Here is a 5,224-nt window from a genome sequence, read left to right on the forward strand (position 1 = left end):
ACAAGCATGTGGGTGCTGATGAGCATCAGAGGTGGGCGAAAGGCTCCGCAGACGGCACCAAGATGCGTGCAAAACAGAGAAATCGTCCTAGAAACAGGCAAATCGCGACGCGTTTGAGTAATGTGTTCAAAGGGCGGAGCAAAATTTCGAGAAAGTTGCCCTATTACAAGTGTTCGAGCAGCTGAACACCAAGGAAACGAGAAGCGCGTTGTGCGCGTAAGTGGTCAGAGGGAAAGAGACCCTTCCGTTGTCGCGGCGCATTAGACGGGGAGGTGGTGGTAGTGGTTAGAAGATGAGAAAAGGCACCTAATTTCTGCAACCCGGTCGGGAGAACGGCGCACTGGCCTCTTAGACGGGGTGCGGAACACAAAGGTCGGTGGGTTTCACGAAGTAGCAGAGAGGGTGGACGGCAAGTCGGCTTTGAGGAACGTCGCGGGGTTAGGTAGCAAGGCGATTCACTTATACGTGTGTTGTACACCCCTCTTGCCGAGAACATCGTTCCGGGCGCGACCACCACGAGTTCGACTCAAAGTTGTTGAGGACAGCTGTTAGCTTCTCAAAAATATTGACCCCGGACTGCTGAAAGGAATTGTTTGTTTGCTTTGGTGATTTTATAAATAAGTAGTTCGAACTTTGTTTTCCTTAGCGCTCTATCGTTTTGGTAGCCTATATGCGTTGTATATATGTATATCTATCGGAAGGATAGTGATACGCATTAGAGCGAGTTGCAGGGCTTAAGAAATGCCCCTTAAGAAGAGGCGTAAACGGAAGCGGCGTCATAAAGCAAAGAGTATGACTAAGAGCACAGCCCACTTGAAAAAATTGAGTAAACATCCGAGGGCAGTTTTTTAAATTAGACGTTTGTCGTTCGCGCCGGAGTTGCTTAGTATGCGTCCGAGCCACTGGACAAAATGAAAAAGAAAAAGCACGTTGGATAAAAAGGCAAATGAAAGGAAGGGGACAGTCAGCCTTTCGTCGCTCTGACGACAGCATGTTTGATGGGCCGCGGTAGTGCGAAGTCCGTGGCTCGCTAATAGTAACTGAGCGAGAGTAAGAACTTTGGTTGCCAGCGAGGAGCTTTGCGGGGTCGGAGGGAAGCGAATGGGTTTTGCCATTGTTCCATTTCCCGTTCGCCGAGAAAGACCCCCAGGACGCGACACCACGCGTTCGTCTGAAAAGGAAGTAGACAGCCGTAGGCTTTTGACGATGTTGACTAGCAAATTCGTTTTGTTTCGAAGTTTGAATTTGACGGTTTAAGTTTGTTTTGGGTTTTAGAATGTGTTCTTTAAGTATGTCGGGTACTACATAGGGTTTAGGTAACCCATTTTTGGTTTTGCTCATTTCTTGTGCGTTGTAAGTTTTATAAGGTAAGCGTTATGCAATTGCATAAACGAGACGCGTAGGAGCCTGCGTCATAATTGATGTGTAAACGAGCAGGGGCCACGTTATGAACTAAGTAGGACTGAGCGCAGAGAAGCAAAGATATTCCTTGCAAGTTTTTTCAGGGTTCATGCGAAAGTTTCTTTTGTTAATGTAATGTTTTGTTCGCATGTGTCCGGTGTGGAAGTAAGAAAAGCTAATTCATGAGTTTATATGTATGCTTTCTGGGAGTAGTACCTGCAAGGGGAAGTAAATTTGTAGTTCATCCATGCAGAAGCACTATGACCTGCAGTTGCGGATGTTCCTGATGCAGGTGCAGCATGACAGTTGTCCCTTCGTCGGCTCTGAGGGAACTGACGACTAGCTTTGCCGGCACGAAATTTCGGGAACCAAAAGATAGCGTGAAAAAAAAGGCTTTAGTCTATGAGTATGAGGCCTGGTAGGCTACGGCGGGTTACTCATAATAGCACACAGGCATGCCACGGGGAGCTCATCAATTCATAGTTAGCTTTCTTGAAAGCAGTTAAGGGGAAAATTATTCTCGATTTGGGATTGGGAGTTTTGGTGAAAGCTCAGAAAGACGTTCCAGTTGCTGATTTGTGTTTGGTGGTAATACTTACCAAAGGTTGTTTTGGAAAATTTTTTGGACTCGAGTCTCAGTGCGGGCGGGGCGCTCTCCTGTGCCTGTGGTGGTGTGTATGAATGCTTTTCCCAGGAGATAGCCAAAAGGAACGAGCGGGAAAGAGTCTGGCTGGGCGTCATCGGCAGTGGTCTGGAGGACGGCACCACACTACGACACTTCGGGCAACCTGTGCAGCTGGTCACCCTAAGGTCGAATCTCCCGCCCGCGGACGAGCTGTTGTGATTGGCGCCACAGCTGACGAGGGAGTGGCACTCTTTGGATCTTCAAACAAGTAGCCGACCGGCCGGCTGCCTATGACCGCCAGGCATTGTCCCTCCTAGCCGGAGGGTGAGACGTCGTGTCGCCACGACGCCCTAAGCTGTTCGGGAGACGACAACGGGCACAGCATCTTCCTTGGAAGAGACCGCGGCGGCCACCGCAAATCACCCCGCTAATTAGGCGAGCTGTTCGGCGGACCTTTTGAAGTATGCTGTCAGGAGCTTGGGACCCTTCGACCAGCGGCACACACACGACCATTAAGAGCCCCGCTGGCGCCACCTTGGATCGCAGTGATCCCGGCTCAATATTGGACGTTCGCATGAGCCGTGCATGCTCGTTATTCTCGCCAGTTTGTGATATGTGATTGGGCAGTACCATCTACACATGTTCCCTGATCTAGGGATCTGGGGAGCACATACCCTTTATAATGAGCCACCCGGCTCATTCGAAAGAGCGCCATGTAGAGAAACGCCAGATTCGAAAGCTCGCCCTGTAAGAAAGAGCTGGTCATGTACGAGAGCTCAACTTGCATATATTGTAAATAAACCCTCTTCAAGTCTCTCTTCCTCCTGCCTCGACTACTTCATCCTGGACCTCCGGTGCCTGCAAACCCCGGTCGCAACAACCCACCGGTCTATGCGAGGCAGTTCCAGGGAACGAACGCTCTCCCCTCCTCACCATTCCTTTTGCACGTCGTTAATGGAGGAAGGAAATAACTGGCGCCGTTACTGCCATCCTCGATTTCTTTTCCGAATACTGCCATTGCGTTATATATATATATATATATATATATATATATATATATATATATATATATATATATATACACACACACACATGAAATAGATGATCAGAGTTTCTTCCGGCTACCGTATATAGGCTGTGATATATATATATATATATCACAGCCTATCCACGTGGTGAATGATGATCAGTGGGGCCAAGCGTTTGTAAGTCTGTCTGTTCGTCCGTCTGCTTGTCTGTGCGGACGTCTATCCATCTAGTGAACAATGAACCCTCGAAGTACCGCCATCTGGCATCTTTTCATCATATATTCTTCATAATTTAGAAAGAAGTACAGCCATTCAGCGGACATTCCAAGTACTAAACAAGAGGTGGCTACCTACTAATACTACTACTGATACTACTACTACTATGACTACTACCACTACATACGTTGTGGACGCATGGCCCATGGCTTGGAAGCGTCACACCTAAAGCAAACACACACACACACACTCACACACAGTTTCGCCGGAACGGCGAAGCAACAAATCAGACTGCAACAAATAGTATGGCTGGCAGCCAAGTACTCTCTTAGATCCGATATCACGTAACTCTACAAAACAGCGAGAATTCTCTTATTGCCGTCTCTTCGCATTGAAAGCACAGCACATTCAGGAGCTATTCGCACTGATGCCTGCCGTGATCGCGCGCGTAGAGCGATATCTAGGGTGCCTCGATGTGCGCGCCCCCGCTCTAGCGATATCGACAACGCCCTTGGGATCGAAGTTCAAAACTGCTCCTGCAGCGATCACAGCCTTTACGAAACCAAAATTATAGCCATTTCGATCAAACCAATAAAGACTGTTTCAGCCACGTTTCCAGGCACGGCGCTTGATGGCTTTCACATGCAGTACGGCGCTGATAGGCGCGCTTGGCACAGCAGGGGTGGTTCGGTACAGGAAAGCGAGTTTGGTGCTCAATGGCGCAGCTGTTTCACCCCTGTGCACATGTCATCCTTTTTATGTTAGAACTTGTCATTTTGTTTGTCATATCAAAATGTCAATAACAATTTATGACAGCCACGAGCACCCCAAGACCATGTCAATCATGCAGTACATGACATGCGTGTCATGATTTGAGCGTTCCAAGCTCTCACACGTGTTCGTCATACTCTTGTTATGCCATAGTTAACAGTGTTGGGTGATATCATTGAAAAGACTGTCCAAAACTACGAAGAGCCTGCGCTCACGTCCAGCGCAAACGCGCAGTGGTGTGTCTACGCCCAATAATGGCGTCATCCAGCGGCGAGAGCACCAGTGTCAGAGGACAGTGGAGGGGCCATCGGAGACAACTGGTCACGCGCCGTGCCTGGTCCAATGGGGCGGAAGAGCGAAGTGGAGAGACGTAGAGGGTGGGGAAGAAATTCCCAGTTTCCTTTTTGTACAATGGTTTGCGCTTGCTTGGAAAAATAGAGGGACCTTTATCATCTCTCCAATGATTGCCTTTCGTGTGGACGCAATCCCAATTTCATTGATACTGCTATCCTTCCCTAACATCGTAGTAAAATAACAAGATAGTTATTTCAAGCCTTTCACATCTGAATGAAACGCACAAGCAAAATATCTGTAACCCTTTCACCAAAAGCATTTGAGCACGTCACCAATTCCAATAAACGATATAGTTTATGACAGTGCGTGTTTCAACTAGGCTATGTCCATCCTGCTGATCACATCTTGATGAGGTTCACTATGTCGCTTCTGCGACAATGTTTTAGCGTCGATGCTGGCTGCATGCAATGGGCCTTTTTTTTAATAAAAGCTTCATTCGAGAGTACTGCGCATGTCCTGTCATCATCCCGTCCTTTGTGCTTGTTTTGGTGCGATTCTTTCACCTAGCTAGACTGCTTCGAGAGAAGGGGAGAGGCTTGAGTGAACGAGCCAGAAGGCACGTGCCGGGCTTGATGACGAAAGTTTACATGTATAGCAGAAGTTCAGAGGAATATGGAAGCTTCAAAGATAAAAAAATTTATGAACTTGGGGTGTGGATGGAGCCAAAATTGTCAGCTGGAAGTAACAAAGCTGTCGAACACTTTGTGTTCACAAATTCATCAGGTGACGAGGCTTTAACCTACTACATTTTTCAAATAAGGTTTTATCTGATGACCCTCCACCGCATTTACTACCGCATGCAACCTACCATCACTTCTCACTGGTATCG

This window comes from Rhipicephalus microplus, chromosome 1 (genome assembly GCF_043290135.1).
Source record: "Rhipicephalus microplus isolate Deutch F79 chromosome 1, USDA_Rmic, whole genome shotgun sequence".
NCBI classification, from domain to species: Eukaryota; Metazoa; Arthropoda; class Arachnida; order Ixodida; family Ixodidae; genus Rhipicephalus; species Rhipicephalus microplus.